This window comes from Aedes albopictus, chromosome 3 (genome assembly GCF_035046485.1).
Source record: "Aedes albopictus strain Foshan chromosome 3, AalbF5, whole genome shotgun sequence".
In the NCBI taxonomy this organism is placed as follows: Eukaryota; Metazoa; Arthropoda; class Insecta; order Diptera; family Culicidae; genus Aedes; species Aedes albopictus.
Genome location: NC_085138.1, coordinates 82298923 through 82316088, shown reverse-complemented (window position 1 = coordinate 82316088; position 17166 = coordinate 82298923). Strand labels below are relative to the sequence as shown.

The following is a 17166-nucleotide window of genomic DNA, read 5'->3' as shown; positions in this document are numbered from 1 at the left end:
TCACTTCAAACATACATTGATTTTCGCCCCACTCAGCGCTCCCGATGCAATTTTTTTAGCTTAATGTAACAAAAGCATTATTTAAAAACATAGGACCTTGAAAACCAGGTGTCTTGAAACGCATAATAGTAAAAATAAAACTTAAGATGGAGAACATCACTGTACCCTAGTGGCGTACCTCTTGCAAAGTACATGGACTTGGGAATTTTTAATGTTTTCTTTTTATTTATTCTGTAATATCGGGTAAAATAATCAAGACACTGTGTAGTTTGGCCTTACCAACCCGAATTATATATTAAGGTTGGAATTTTGAGTAATTACGCGTTGATCCATAATATGGCTCAAATTGATCCATAATATGTGGGACTCCGTGGAACTGATCCATAATTGGGCATTCGGTAAACAGTGAAATATTGTATTTTTACGCAAAAATGACATGCCATTATACCTCAAATAGTTCGGAAATCAAAAGTTCAAATCAAAACCTAGCCAACGGTGCTTTCAAAGTCGTAGTTTTTGTTTTATTTTATTTTTTATTGAATTTTGGAGGTAAAAAATATCACTAAGTGATCCATGACTGTGTACCCACGGTATCACAAAAAAAATCAAGGTGAAATTGCTATAACAATTCAATGATTTTTTAAAGAAATTTCGGAATTGGAATTTCTAAATGAATTCTATTGGAGTTTCTACAGGAATCTCTGGAGGTATATCCGAAGCAATCCCTAAAGAAATTTGAAAGAATCTTAGGAAGGATTTTTGAAAAAATCCGTAAAGTATTTCTTGCGCGAAATTATAAAGCAATCATTGGGAAAAAATTCCAAACGAATTCATAGATGAAATTATGAAAAAAAATTCTAAGATTTTCCGAAAAGCCCTAGGGAGAATTTCCAAAAAAAAATATTTGGAGAAATGACTGAATAACCTAGGTATCCTAGAAAGTTGTAAAGGGATCCATGGATGAGTTTCTTTAAAACGCCTGGAATAATTTCTGAAGACGTTATGGAGAAATTTCTAAAGCAGTCCGAGTAAGATAATTTATGAACTATTTTTAAAGTTTTTAGAGGAATCCTCGTGAAATTTTTAAAAGCATACTTACTTACTTCTAAAAGTGTACCTGCAAAAAATTCTTAAACAATCCCTGAAAAAAGCCCTGAAATTTCGTAAATGAAAATCCAGTGAGAATTTCTGGAGGAATCGTTCTAGAATAATCCTAACAAAATTCTGGGGAATTTTTAAATGAATTTCTTGTTTGTTCTGTTGGTAACGCAAAAAATTGAAAAAAAAAATACCATAGACGATATAGAAGAGGAGTGGCTGTGAGATTTAAGGGAGGGTTTTGGGTTTAAGGGAGGGGGTAGGTTCTGGCGTATGACGAAAGACTTTAGGGACATTCTCGGGGGGTTTTGGACGACTCAGGGGCTTTCAGGGCGTCCGAGGGTTTAGATGGCGTTTAAAGAAGCTTGAGAGAGTTTTCAACGAATTTCAGAGGCATGTTGGGGGATTACGGAGGGTAGAAGGGGAGAGGAGTAAATAATGTATTTGTAGAGCTGGTTACTCAGCGAGTAACTTGGAGTAACCTCGATTAAACCACTGATTTCTTTAGGGATCATTTCAGGAGTTTCTCAAGGAGTTTTTTAAGAAGTTTTCAAAAAGATTCATCATGGAACCAAAATTCGAGATTTTCTACAAATTTCTTCAAAAATTGTTCCTGCGATTTTCTCAGGAATTTTTCCGAAGAAATTATTCCAGAAATTCTATAAGAAATTCCTCTATTGATTTTATTCTAAGATTTCTTGAAGTTTCTAAAGACATTTTTCTACGGGTTTCTTTAGCGGTTTCTGCAAGAATTCATCCAAAGTTTTTTTTTTTCTGGAAATGCAAATCCAACAGAAACTTTTTCACGGAGGTTCGGAGATTTTCTCAGAGATTATTTCTGAAATTCCTCTAGAATTTTTGAAGAATTCAAAATATTCTCAGGAACTTTTTCAGAAATTATTGTTGGAATCCGCCAGAGGTTATTTCTCCATTTATTCAAGGATTGTCTCAAACATTTCTTCAAAAAGCCCTCTAGGAAATTCTCAAGAGATTCTGGATTTTTCTCCTTGTATTTCTCCAGAAGTTACTCCCAGAGTTGCATAGTAGTTATTCTGACTTTTCTTCAGGATTTTTTTCAGTGCTGCTTCAGGCATTTCTCCAGTTCTTTCAGATATTTTTTCAGAGACACCTTCCTTTTTCATTTCTGAAAGATTTAATTCAAACATTTCTTCAGAAACTGCTTCGAAGATTGTTGCATGCTGATCCCATTTTAAGTTGTTCAATTTCTCTAGAAGTATTTCCAGGACTTCTATCAAAGATTTCTTCAGAAAGCCCTCCAAGGATCACTAAAAAATGTATTGAGGAGGAATTCCTTCAAGAATATCACCAGTACCCTCGTCTGCAATATCTGCAGGGATATATGCAGACATTTCGTGAGAGATTCCTTCAGAAATTCTTCCAGAGTTTCCTTCAAGCATTTCTCTAGGGATTTATCCAAGAATTCTTCCAGAAATACTCCAATAATTGTAACTTGGAATTCCTCGCGAAGTTGCTTAAAAATTTTCTGTTGACATTTTTCAAGCAATTCTTTCAGAAAAACGGTTAGTTCGCGTATTCTCCCAAACATTGCTCCAAAGATAAATTTGTAATTGCTTCAGGGAGTTTTTCAAGAGATCACTCCAGACAATCTTTCAGGAATTTATTATCAAAGTTCCACACTACAGGGATGCTTTCAAGAATCCCTGCAGTTATTTTTAAACAGTTTTGGAAGAACTTCCGCAAAAATCCTATGGAGAAATGTCTGAAACTATTCCTGGAGGAGTCTCTGAAGAGTACCCAGGAAATATTACTGACGGAATTGTAGGAGCAATTTCTAAAAAGTCTTTGTGAAAATTTTGAAGAAATTCTCAAAGTAGTTTCTCAAGAATTTCTTAGGGGAATCCTTGGAAGTCTGGGATTTTTTTTCCAAGTATTTCTTGAGGAATTTTTCAAACCACCCTGATAAAATAATTGAAGAAATCCCTTGCTAAAATTTCTGAAGACATTCTCAAAACACTTAAGCAATCTCGGGAAATATTTTTGAAAGAATTCATGAAGAAAATTTAGGAAAAAACAAGGGGAGAAGAATCCCTGATAAAAATTCTGAAAAAAATCTTCAGTCAAATCTTTGTATATACGTCTGGAGGTACTATTTAATCTATTTCTGGAGGAATATCTGAAAACAAAATCTCAAGTCAATTCACAAAGAACTTCATAGGGGAACACCCAAAAACTTATTGAGAATTTCTTGGTGAGATTCCTATAAAGGTTTATTGATAAATTCTTGAATTCCTAGCTAAACCTTCAATAAATTTCTCGGTGTGTGTTTAAAAAGTATTTCTTCGAAAGTTTCTGTTGAAATATCTAGAGACACCTAGATAAAATGATGTAAAGATTTCTATCTTTTGAGAAATTTTTGAAGAAGTACTGTAGACACTTCTATCAATTTTCCAAGAAATTCCTGAAGCAATCCGTAGAAATCCCTTAATTATTCTTAGAAGGAATGCTGGAGAAGTTTCGAGAGAAAAACATGAATGGAGTATCTGTATGAACTTCTGCAGGAGAAACTCCTGCTGAAATAACTGAAAATAAAAATTCAAGAATCTCTAGGGGATTTTCTGAATGAATGCCTAAAAATCTTCTGGACACATTTCTTCCAAAATCTTCAATGAAATACCTACTGAGATTATGGATCAAATATAAGATTGACATTTCGAAAAAAAACCTGTACGAATTACTGGAAGAATCCCTGGAAGATTTTCTGAAGACATTACTGTAAGAATATATGTGAGAATTTTTTTAGAGAATTGGAGGAGTCCCTTTACAAAAATTAGAAGGAATCCCTGGAGATATCAGTTGATTATTTTCTGAACAAACGTCCAGATGAATTTCTTAAATAATCCCTGGCGGAGTTTCAGAAAGAGTTCATAAAAATCTACATGAATGAATTCTTGGAAATGTTTCTGATGAAATTCTTAAGGAAATATCTGAAAAAAAAAATCCTAAAGGATCTCATGAAGTTATTTTTTAAGAAACCACTGGAAGAATTTTCGAAAGGATCCTTGGTAGATTTTAGGACTTTTCTTAAAGGAATCCTGGGACATATTTTTTGTGGACATCTGATACAGATTTTATGAAAAAAAAATCTACTGGAAAAATTGTAAAGAAACCTTTGGAGGAATTAAAAAAAATAGTTTGTTAATGATAATGTGGAAAAAATATTGGGAAAGTTTCTGATCCATTTTGGAAAAACTTGTAATAAGAAGGCACCAAATGTGGCTAATTGACAAATTGACAAATTGTGAGTAAATTTGTGAAAAAAATCACGTTCTGGTGAGATTTGAACCCACGGCTCCGTATTTGCTAGACCGACGCTTTAACCAACTAAGCCACATAACTGGTAATGATTCCGTGGAATAGAAAGCGAAACTGACTCCGAAGCCACACCGTGAACACTTCTTTTTCACAAACCCATCTTTCTTTCGGCTTAGATGCCAATCCACAACACACTCGCGTTTGTGCCCACTAGCTACAAGGGAGACCGAATTGTTTTTTTTCACAAATTTCATCTCTCAACTTGTCAATATTTCTTATTACAAGTTTTTTCCAGCTTGTTTCAGACATACCAGATAATCTGGTAGAATGAAAATAAACGGCAAAATGGATCATTGTAAATTTCTGATCTTTAAGATTACATTGCTCGACAAAATTTTACAAAATTTGGTGTTATGGCATGAAAAAAAACAAGGGTTTGGAACCCAAGAAATGTCATAGTGAAATAATTTTTGAAAAATATTGGACCGGTCCTTCACAGTTTAAAACCGAAGTTTGTATGGAGAACTTGGGGTGTTCAATTGATATGTGCATTAGAACATGCCGTGCATATTTTTAGGCGTTTTCGGTATTTGGGTTAGTTTCGTTATTGTCTAACGCCTAAATATATGCACAGCGCGTTCTAATACACACATCAATTGAACACCCCAAGTTCTCCATACAAACTTTGGTTTTGAACTGTGAAGGCCCGGTCCTATATTTTTCAAAAATCTTTCACTATGACACTTCTAGGGTCCCAAAACCCTTGTTATTTTTTTTTCTCATCCCATAACAAAATTTAGCGTTGAACGGTGTTAGAAATCGCTGTACAATTGTTTACGGACCTCGTAAATGCTTTTCTGAAAGAATACTCGGAGGAATTTCTGAAATAATCTATGGAGCATTCGTGAGAAAACCCATGCAATTCTCTGCAGGAATTTCCAAAAAAAAAATCAAGAATAATTGCTCAAGCAATCTATGGAGGATATTCTGGAGAATGTCTATTGAACTTTTAAAAAGATTTAAAAGAAGATGATCTGTGAGAGGCGTCTCCAATTAGTCTAGTGGTTAAGGCTATGGATCGCCAATCCGGAGACGGTGGGTTCGATTCCCGTTCCGGTAGGGAAAAATTTCTCGACTCCCTGAGCATAGTGTATCATTGTGCTTGCCTCACAGAAAGCCCTTCAACTAATAACTGTGGAAGTGCTCAAGAAACACTACGTTGAAGTGAGGCAGGCCAAGTCCTAGTGGGGACGTAACGCCATAAAGAAGAAGAAGAAGAAGATCTGTGAAAAAATTACTAAAGAATTTTCTAACGGAATCCATTAAGAAATTTCGAAAGAAATTAAAGGAAGGTTTAATAAATAGCTTCTTAAAAAAATTCTGTTATAATCGCAAGAAAACTTCTGAGAAAATTCGTAAGTAAAATAATTTCTAAAGTTGTCCCTGGAATGAAAGAAGCTAGGTTTGTTACTGAGTGTAAAATCCCCCACGAGCACCCCATCATCCCCTATCGAGAAATCTTTTGGTCGGCCCATTTCCGCAAGGGGTCCGCCTCCCGAGAACGCAAATTGAAATAAAATGGGTGACTTTAGTAGAGCCGGCCATTATTAAGGGAGCGAGCGGGGTTGGATTTCACAGTCACGCCAATATGATGATATTCGGTAGTCATCGTCGTCCAAGCAGCCGTTTTGTGGCCATCCCCTCATCATCTTCGTCTGACTGGAGGGACTAGGGGCTGTCCATAAACCACGTGGTAATGAGGGGGGGGGGGGGGGGTTCGGCCAATGACCATTTTGTATGGAAGAAAAAAAAATTGTATGGACTAATGACCACGCGGGGGGGAGGGGGGTGGTTGAGAAGTCCCAAAAAAATGACCACGTGGTTTATGGACAGCACCCTACTAGGGTAGGGTAGATCCCACCACTTAAGGAGATGTACTTTGCGACTAGAGACGGGCAAAACCGCAATGATTATGGTAAGTGTGCGAAACTAGACTCAGGAGGGGGGAGGGATGAAGACGATGACTCTACTTTGGTGCGGTTGGTCGTTTATTGCTAGACTTATGTGTGAGGTGTGTGTGTGTGGAAGTCACACATTCTTCTATGGGACGGGGGGATTGTGGGATCTCATCTGTGGAATGTTAACTATCTAAGTAGGGGATTACTGCCAAGACCGAGAAATAAATTGTCATTCTTAGTGAGGGTTGCAGCTAAGCAGATAGAATTTGGGTTTTAATAACACGTGTAACTGCGATTGGTGGCAATATCTTCTGAGGGTTTATAGGGTGCTTTGGACGGTGGTTAAAATTGTTATTAATATTGCATTCAGCAAAGACAAGTAATGACATTGAACACAGTTATACTGAATATAGGATAAACTAGGTTTTTTTTTTTATCTTAATTAACGAAATTTCAGCCAGGGACTAGTTCATCTCGGGATCCAAGCATTGCTTCCCTTCCAAAGGAAAAATTCACATTTTGTGTGCTTTTCGGGAGTGGGGTTCGATCCCAGGTCCTCGGCGATGGTCCTTGAGAATTTTCAGAGGAGTTCCTGGAAAATCCTTTTTGAAAAATCGGGGGATTCTTTGAAGAAATCCGTATCACCAAAATGCACTTTTATACCCAAGTAACATTTTGATGACCAATTAGTTTTGTAGAGGTTTTGAGAACCGGTTTTATCTTTTATTTTGGTTCTAGGATGGTTTTAAAAACCTCTTGTAGACTTTTTGACTAAAAACTGTAACTTGGAAAATGGAATACTAAAAAAAACTCTAGAGAAAATGTTTCTTGGTTAAATTTCTGAATGACGTCCTAAAAGATTCCTTGAAGTAATTCTTGGAGGTATCCTCGCAGAAATCCTGGAGAATTTTCTGGAAAATAGTAAAATACAGAGTGAAATAAATAAACCTACCCCTCGAAAGCCTGTCTGCGTGCCAGTGCTAGTGAGAATATAGATATGATAAAACTTCAGAGAAAATTGTTATACACGGCAGCCTTAAGTAAGATTCGTACTTAGATCAAAGATTTTTGTGCATTGGAATGTATTTTTTTTTTGTTTTGCTGTCTGCATTATTTAGATTCACCTAGATTTAGGGTTCAATAAGATCATTATCAGATTCGTCGGACGCAGAAAATGAACCATGCTCTGGAAAAAAATATGAATTCCTGGTGGATTTGTTTTGAGGAACCCTTTGAAAATATTCCGAAATAATCTCCGGAAGTATTTGTGGATGGCTTTCTGCAGGAATCCTTGGAAAAATTGGGGGCTATATCTGAAGAAACCCGAAAAATTCTTGGAATTATTTCTGAAGCAATCCGCGAAAGATTTTCTAAAAAAAAATACCACAAAAAGTTTATCAGAAAAAAAAAATAAACGACTTTGGAAGAAAACCATGAATGATTTACTATGGAAGCCTTGGAGAAATGACTGCAGGAATCCAACCATTTCCAGTGTGTTGTTGCTTGCAATGTTATATTTCGCTTAGCACCAAGGCAAACACGAGTTTGTTTTTGTTTAGTCCATCATTTTCAGATGACTGACTGACAAGTGTGTTCACACTTCTATTCAAATGTCAGAATTGTGCATCAGTGTGCTACATAGCATACAAGACGGTTTGCTTGACACACTGTTCCCAGCGAATCCCTCTTGGAGGAACGCTGGAATCGCTGGAAGATTTTGTCTGGTGAATTTTTTAAAGACATTCATGGGAACATTTCTAAATAAACAAAAACCTTTGAAGGGACTTATAATGAAACCTTTGGAAGATTTTCAAAATGAGTCATTGGAGAAATTTCCGAAAAAGTGCATGTTTTTGACTTCCTAGTGCAATCGCTCGAGGATATCCAAGGGAATATCTAAATAAACAAACAAAAGATTTTCCAGAAGGGTTTTCCAAAAAAATCATTATAGAAATTTCGAAAGGAGTTCTTGCAGTAATTCTTCAGAGAAACATCTATAGAAATTCATGGCGGAATTTCCAGAAATGCTTGTAGAAAATTGTCAAATAAGTGCCTGAAAGAATATTGAAAGAACCCTCGGATGTTTCCCGGAAAAAACCATCAGGATATGTCTGAATAATCGGAAAGATTAAAAAAACACTCTGGAGAAAATTCGGAAGTTATACCTGGAGGTATATAAGAAGAAATCTATGGAAATTTGTTAAGGAATTCCATAATAATTTTCTTAATTAATCCCAGGATAATTTTTTGAATGTATCACTGGTAGGTTCTCTTAAATAATACCTAGAGGTTTTTCTGGGAGAACCCTTGGAGGAAATTCTGAAAAAAAAAACCCAAGGAAGGGTTTCTTAAGGAATTAATGGAATACTGTCAAAATGACCCCTTGAAGAAATTACAGAAATTTGTTTTTGAATAATATGTGCATGACATTCGAGGAAATTCCAAAAAATCCCTGGAAGAATTTCCGAAATGTTTTTGAATGAACATTCTTAGTGAATCTCAGAAGATTTTCCTAAGAAGTCTCTCAAGGAAACTTTGAAGAAACCCCTAAAAGAAACTTTGAATGATTTTGTTAAGGAATCGGTGAAGACATTTCTGAAGAAATTCATGGAGTATTTTCCAAAAAATCCCCGAAATCGTGAAGAAACACATGAAGGAATTTCTGGAAAAATCTTTGAAAGGTTTTCTAGGGGAATCGTGGGAGAAATTTCTGGAGGAATCTCTAAGGAAGAGACTGAAAGAAATTCTGAAGAAATTTATGGGGAAAGTTCTGAACTAATTCATGGATGAATTTCTTAAACAATTCAACGGAGATTCTTTAAAATTAATCCCTGGAAAACTTTTTTAAGGAATTCATAGACATAACTTTAAATAATTTAAGAGATAATTCTGGAGGTATAAAAAAGATTTAGTAAAGAGTTTTTTGGAAGAATTTCTTAAGGATTAGTTCGGGAATTTTCGAAAAAAATCTAGGAAAAGATTTGCAAATGATTTATTCGGTAAACCCTAGAACAATATTAGAAGAATTTATCAAGGATTCCCTCAATATTTTTCTTTGTGAATCCCTGGGTAAAATTCTGAACAAATCCATATAAGGCTTTCTAAAAACTCAATAGACCACGCTCGAAATGATTCCTTTGAGAACTTACTGAAGGAATTCTTAGAATAATATGAGAAGCGCTCTTTGGAGTTTTGAGTGTAGAATTAGAATTTAAGTTAAAATACACATAAATAAAAATAAAAAAAAGCTCTTTGGGGGGCCTTTTGAAGAATCCCGAGAAGAATTCCTGAAAGAATCTTTGAAAGATTTCTTTGAAACATTTTCTAAAGAAATCCAAAGAAAAATTTCTGATGAAATTTGTGAGCCGTTTTCCCTAATTTCCGAAAAAAAAATCTCCGAGTTTCTGAAAGTAACATGAAGAAATTTCAAGAATATATGAAGATGTTCTGTAGGAAACTGTACAAGTTAATATGAAGGAATCTCTGGAGAAATACATGGAGATATTTATGAAGAAATTCAAATCTTTCTAATTGAATCCCTGGAGAAATTTCTCCAGGTAATCCCAAAGAATTTTTAAGATTTTGCAAAAAATTCGCTGGAAATATCTTTGGCGGAGATCTCCGCAGAATTTCTGAGGGAATCCCTAGAACAGTTTCTCAAAGGCGAACTGGAAGATTTTATGCGAGATACGATACAGAAACTTTTGAAGCATTCCTAAAATACTTTCCAAGAGAATCTCGGGAGAGGGTTCTGAAGGATTCTTAAATGGAAATCCACTACATACCGAAGAATTTCATTGAGTTTTTTCCTGAAGGAATCCTCCAAGTGATACATTGAAATTCTGAATGGAATTTCTGAACGAATGAGGTGGAATATTAATAGGATTTTAAGAACAAAACTGTTGAGCAATTTCAAAGGAAATTCAAGGAAGAATTTCTGATATAATCCTTTTAAGATTTTGTAAAAAGAACCGTGAAGAAATGTCTGAAGCAATTCCTAGATGAATTTCAAAAGGAATCCATGAAGAACAACTTTTTGAGTGCAGATCTGGAGGAATTTCGTAGACAATTCAAAAAATGAAGATTTTTTGCAACATTTTAAAAGAATCGTTTGAGTTTTTTTTTTTTGGAAGAATCCCTAGTGGAATTTCAAAAGTAATTCCTGATAAAAACTTCCGAATTTGGGTGATTTTTTAATAATTGGAGAATGAATTTGTGAGAGAGTTTCCGGACGGAACTTAAGAATTAAAAAAATCGTTTAAGGTTTTGAATGAAATTTTGAAGCAATATTCAGTTTTTAAAAATGTTTGAAGAAAAATCTGAAAAATTATTTAATGGACTTTCTGTAGGAATTGCTTAAAAATTCCTGAAATTACTTCTCGAAAAGTTTCCAAGGGAATTCCTGGGGAATTTCTAGAAGAATCCTTGAAGAACCATGAGGCCGTTCTAAAGGTTTTTTTTAATTCTGAATTTCTAACAAAATATATATGTATGAAGAGTTTTCTTAACCCCAAAAGGGATACCTGGGATCCATTGGACCCCAGGCGCCTTTCAGAGCTCGTCTTTGATGGAACACACTCAGCGAGGTGACGAAACTGAGGCCATGAAGGTATCCCTTTTAGGGTTAAGCATACAATGCAAAACTTTGTAGAAGAATTCTTTGAATTATTTTTTTAAGCCCCTAGTGAATTTGTAGAGCAAATCCTAAGGAAAAGTTTCGAACTCTGGGGATTGTTTATAAAGAATCTGTAAATAAATTCCGGGAAGAGTTTCTGACGGAGTCTTCGAAAAAATAATCGTCCAGGAAGAATAACAGAAGAAATTAATTATTTGAAACACCCGGATGAATTTTTGAAAAAAATGTTGGATGAAATTTCTGAAAAATTGTTTAGGGAAATTTTGCAGAAATTCTTAAAAGTGTTTCTTGAAGAATGCTTGAAAGTTTTTTTTTAAATTGAGACAGAAATTTATGAATAAATTCTTAGAAAAAGTTCTCGAGTGGTTCCTGGGATGCTTTCTGAAGCATTCACTAGTATTGAAGGAAATCCATTTTTTTACTTTTTTACTAAGGGAACCTATGATTTTTTTTCTATAGGAATTCGTAACACAATGTATGAAGGAATGTGTATAGGAATTTCGAAGAACACTTTTGCGGATTGTCCGAAGAAATTCATGGAGGATTTTTTTGATGCAATACATTGTTGATTGTGTAGAAGGGTCCACAAAGAACTTTCTGGAAACAACCACCTAAACATATCGGAAGGAATGTCTGCGGTAATTTCTAAAAAAAATAAAAAAAATCCTGATTATCTAAAAAAATATATATGAAGATTTTTCTGAAGCATACAATAAAATACTTTCTAGGAGCTTCTTTTGCGTACTTTTTTGGATAAACCAATTGTTAATTCCTGAGGTAAACTTTCGAAATGTGGAGATTTTTAGCTTCTGAAGAAATCTTCATTAAAAAATCTGGAGCAGCCAAGAAAAAATAACTGAAAAAATTAATGATTCTGTATGAAGAAGAACTTTTAGAAATTTTTTCGTAGAATTGTCTAGTGGATTTTCTGAATTAATTTCTGGACAGATTTATGTTAAAAATCTCTGGGTTAATTTCTAAAGGAATACCTCATGATTTTGTTTTGCTAGTAAGGATGTGGCAAAAAAGGAAATTTCATTATGAGCATATTTTTTTAATTTGAATGAGATCGCTAAAAATTCGAAAAAAAATGTCAAAGGGCACTTTTTGTATAACGCAGTTGGTGATTTTTTTTATGCAGGATTTCGGAACAATTCCAAAGCATGGAAAGCCACAAAGTGAATAAAAATTGTATTGGTTATTCCTAGGGTTATTTTTCTTATATTTGCGGGGGCGAAAAAATAAACAAAAAATATTTTTTTTTTGGGAATTTCCTCTCGGCAGGAAATTTCTCTTTTTAGGAAAATAAAAATAATGTTTTGAAAATCTCAACATTTTTTTTTCCAACACGTGTGGGAAATTATTTCAAAAAATCACAAAGATGCAAGTGTGGGAGCACAAAGGTAATGGAACTAAATAAGATATTTTAGTTTTGTTGTTTATTTTTTTTTTCATATTTTATAGCGGACATACAATGCAGTTTCCTGTACCGTTGGCCAAGAAAAAAAAATGATGGACAAAAAGAGCAATTTTTGTTCAAAAACAGTCGCATTTTGAAAACTCTTGAAAAACAATTCCACAGTTTTCTTCAATCTGATTTTATGAAAGTACGCAATATTGGAAGTAAAAAAGGTACATGGCAAAATTTTCCAAATATTTCTGTAAATTTTATAGTATTTTTTTTGTGTTTAGGAAACGGTAACGTTATGCAAACTTTTGCCGCATCTCTTTTGTATTGCAAATTATCATCTATGGGTCATTCTCAAAAGTATCACTAGAGTCAAAATTGCCAACAGATGATGCAAATTTATAATTAAACAATACAAAAAATATATCAATAAATAATATATAAAAAAACTCAGAAATAGGTTTTTTCTTAAGTTTATGAGAGGGCAAAACTTCATGAGTTAAAATTGTCTATGTTTTGGGGAAGTACTGAACTTGCCATATTTTCCAACAGCTTTACGTTCGATTATTATTTGACTTGACATTTTTAAAACATATATCGGTAACACATTTTGATATTGAAAATGCTTTCGAAAGTTTGACTTGTTTGATTCTTCTTACTGACGTCTGTTCTTAACCTGTTTCCAACGAAGGATCCACTTGCTCAAAATAAGCTTGATGTACCTCCCTTTTGTTACTTCGAAAAGATACCCGGAAAAGATAAAGTTGGGTTGATGGTTCTTCGGCTAGAAAATTTCATCATTTCCATTCGAGATTGTTTGTGCTTGCCGAAATTACATTTTTACCAAGCTTCTTCAATTTTGCTTTCTAGAGCTTCAACTACACCACTTACCTTCTTAATGCTGCTGAAAGGTTGCTTCTTCTGGAAATGCGTTCCGCTATCACTCCTAGTTAAATCTGCAACGAAAAGTGGAGAGAACAAGTGCAAAATTCATTACCATTACGATCTTCGGTCAGAATTAGAATTTTAATTGAAAACTTTCTGAAACCCCCAGCAGCGGACCCGACCCGAGTGAACTGAATAAATTTGCACTAGCAAATGAGTGTTTCTTTTATTTTTTTTTTCTGCATCGTGGTGAACGACAACTCCAACTCCGTGGGGCTTACTTAGTATGCTAATCATCGAACGGATAGTTGCGTATGAATAAAAATGCTTCTTTAATTACAGAACCCTTCTCTCTGCTCGTAGATTCCACCCCCCGCTGCAGAGAGAAGCACACAATGGGTGCCAGTCGTGCCAGTGTTTAACGAGTACAAGTTGAATTTTAATGGCGCGAACCAAGAACCGGACTGCGCCGCCCAGACTTTTAATTGGTAGTCCCTCTTCGCGGCGGTGTTAAGCTTAAGCTCAACACTTCTCCGCGGGTACCTACGCAGATCAAGCAGCAAGGTGGTGGCATGCTGCGAGAGCAACGCGCATCTTGATTGCTGACGGAGAATTCAATGAAAGTTTGCGACCGTTGGTTTGTTAGTTGGTTGGCTGCTGGCTCCCATCCCGGACTCATGGAATGCCGGAAATTTGTATGCAAATTTGCAAACGCGGCACCCACGGGACGGGGCTACATAGCTGAAGCAAGGTTGGCACATGTTCTTCCGAGGCATCGTCTTTGACCTCCGATCCCGGTTCGGCCAGCCCGAAGGCATAAAGTTTTATTCCTTTGAATTTGCATCAACTCATCCCTCCCCATCATGGCGAACGAGTGAGAATGCGCGAGTGGCGAACCAGCGACATCTTTAGTGTCGCCCATAAACGTTTGCAGCAGTGTACCGTGTTCATCGACGGGTGGGATCAAACAGGAGTAGCAGGTACCAATGTCGGGCCTAAAAGATTCCTTCTGAAAATCCTTCACAGAAATTCATCATGGATTTTTGCAGGAATTTAAAAAAAATCCTTCGGTTAGCGTTCCTTGACGGAATCTTTATATGATTCGGTCGGAAATTCTTTCAGAAATTTTAAATTTTTTGAATCTTTTGTGATTGCTTCAAAGATTTCTTTTGGGATTTCTTCTGAAATTCCTAATTTTCATCAAAAAAGTTGTTCAGGCATTCTTTTAAACAAAAAACCTTTCTGAAAGTAATTCGGGATTTTTTCCCAAGGATTTCGTTGGAAATTCCTCCAGGGATTTCTTCAGAAACCGCTCCAGATTTTATTTATATATTTTTTTAAACTCCTACAAAAAATCTTTAGAAATTCTTCTGGGGATTTTTTTTTATAAACTTCACCATGGATGGGTTACGTACAAAAGGCGTGATTCAGCCTTAAGGCTTAATGATTAAAAGGCTGAAACACATAAGGCTGAATGATCAAAAGGCTGAAAGCATCAAAAGGCTGAAAGGTATCAAAAGGCTGAAAAGTTTTGAAAGCTGTAGAGAATCGAATGAAATGTCATTTTAAACATTAATGGCTAATCTATTGATCTTTGAAAAACATTCGACTCGACTTGAAATGATCATAGGATATAAAAAAATCTTTGGAAATTTGGTGGAACGGACATTTGGTCAAATGAACATTCGGTCAAAACCCATTTTACGGAAGAGGAACTATATGACATTTAGTCGATTGGACTATTCATCGAATGGACATCTGGTCACGTGAGCTAAGGCTCTAACTGATGAAAAGACATTCGAGTGGATCATAATATTATGGATTTCATTATCATAATGTCTATGTTAATGTACTTTATTCAGTATCATATCGGCTAATACTCCGCAAATACTAAACTCAAATTGACGAAAAAATTCGCCAATATTTCATTTCCACTCGTTTGAAGTATTTTGTTTAACACGAAAACTAGGTAGAATGAGTCTTAGATGCAAACAATTGTAACTATTGCTCAAGAATGTTTGAACTTTGTTCAGTTCAAAATTTCTAACGCGTACGAGCTCCAAATTGAACGCCAGCAGGGTACCGTGGGATCCACGAAACTGAAATGGCTATACCTCCACCATGTTTCCATAGATTTCAAACATTTGGAGCTCATTAGATTCAGAAACTTTTCTGCTATTGTAATCATATCTGACTTAAAAATTCTGAAATTTGCACGAGACAGAACCTCAAAGAACGTAAAGATTTTCAAGACTGAATCACAAATTAGACTCAATTTTACGCGCATCATGTAAGTACTGGTTGGTTGCGTTAGATGTCAACAAAATCCACTTCACCAGAAACGTAGAATCAGTATCATATTCATCAGCCACCTTCTAACTCGGTGAAATAGTCGAGAGGTAAGAGATGTAGCTTACAATCAACAGATCCAGAGTTCGAATCCAGGCATATCAATATTTTGCTTTCAAATGTTGTATCTATCAGATCGGTTCTAGCGATTGCAAGACGCTTAGGAAAAGTCCTGGAAGACGTAAATTTATATGTTTGGACCTGTAAATTTGTGTCATTGAAGATGCTCGTATATGTCAGGTTCAGGACACCTATAGGGCACTGCACTGTTTTGATTTTGTATGGGATTTTGAAGTTTCGTGGCCTTGTTGTTTACAAAATTTCTGTAAGAGTGAAAGAGAAGGAGAGAGTTTCATGCAGTGCCCTATAATTACATGATTTTTTCTAGGTGTGTGAGCGTACCAGTCCGGTCAACATGGGTTTTTGAAAATCCAGATTTCCAATCATATAATTTAATACAATACAGTAACGGAGTTAACGGCATGAACCATCGAAAATCATAAAATTGCCTAAACGAATAGAGTCTGGTCGTCAGCCCATCAGTTGGCCATTCCTGATTAAGTTTCTCAAGGAACCATGACAGGAAATAATTTTTTTTATACTTCATCCCTCCTCAGCCCAATAATGTATTAACGTAGGAGATTTTCGGATTTTCCAGAACACCGGGGACTATACCGCTTTATTCGCGTCGACAGAAACTATTTCCCATATATGTCAAGCAATGTTGTGCACATAGGAGTTCAGAACCGAATTGCAGCACCACAGTGTGAACGCGATCAATTTGCGTTGAAGTTCATACTCGGCACACTGCGATCAAATATATTTGAACATGCAAATTGAACGCGGCATAAACTAATGGAAAGAATGCACCCGTAGCATGCTGACTAACATGTTACCCTGGTATCTGTAAAACTAAAATGGTCATATTTGTGCCATATTTTTCGTCAATTTTAGCAATCTTTTGGACTAATTCGATTAAGAATCTCCTTCTATTTAGAGAGTGAACAAGCCCGACTATCGTGTGTTTCGAAAAATCCGAATGCCTAGAGCTGTATTTCAATATCCGAGACCACAATGTCGTACAAATGTGACGCATTTTCCCGTGACATAACATAAATAATAACGTCCAAACATGGAGATGCGGCACAAGGTTCTAGTCCTAGGAAAGAAGGCACACAGGATTTAATGATGTTCTTAAGAAGCAAAAGCTCTGACAGGCAAGTTCAATTCTTTGTCGTCCAAAAAATTTAAATTGTTCAGTTCATTTTTGGCTCGCGTTCAGTTCGAATACAATACTATTTGAAAGAATGGCCTATGTTTACAAGAAGGAGAAACATCTGGTAAAAAGTAAGCAGCTTCAACACCTGAACTTAAATTATTGTTCTTTCAATATTTTAAAAGAAGCAACATCTTTGAGAAAAAAAAAATGCTGCAGCTATAACATCCAAACACAGTAAGAACAGCCTATGTTCAAAAGAAGGAGAAATCTCTGATAAATCGTTTTTAAGGAATATGCGCACACAGAAGCTCACTGCATT

General features: G+C 35.5%; 1 long non-coding RNA gene across 2 annotated transcripts in view; it reads right to left on the bottom strand.

Moving 5' to 3' along the window:
- LOC115256314 (uncharacterized) overlaps positions 1-17166 on the bottom strand; it is a 715903-nt gene that overhangs the window by 357761 nt on the left and 340976 nt on the right. For both annotated transcript variants that reach the window (XR_009995602.1, XR_009995601.1), the window contains exon 2: positions 13286-13350. This is a non-coding gene — a long non-coding RNA (uncharacterized LOC115256314). The remainder of the gene's footprint in view (positions 1-13285; positions 13351-17166) is intronic.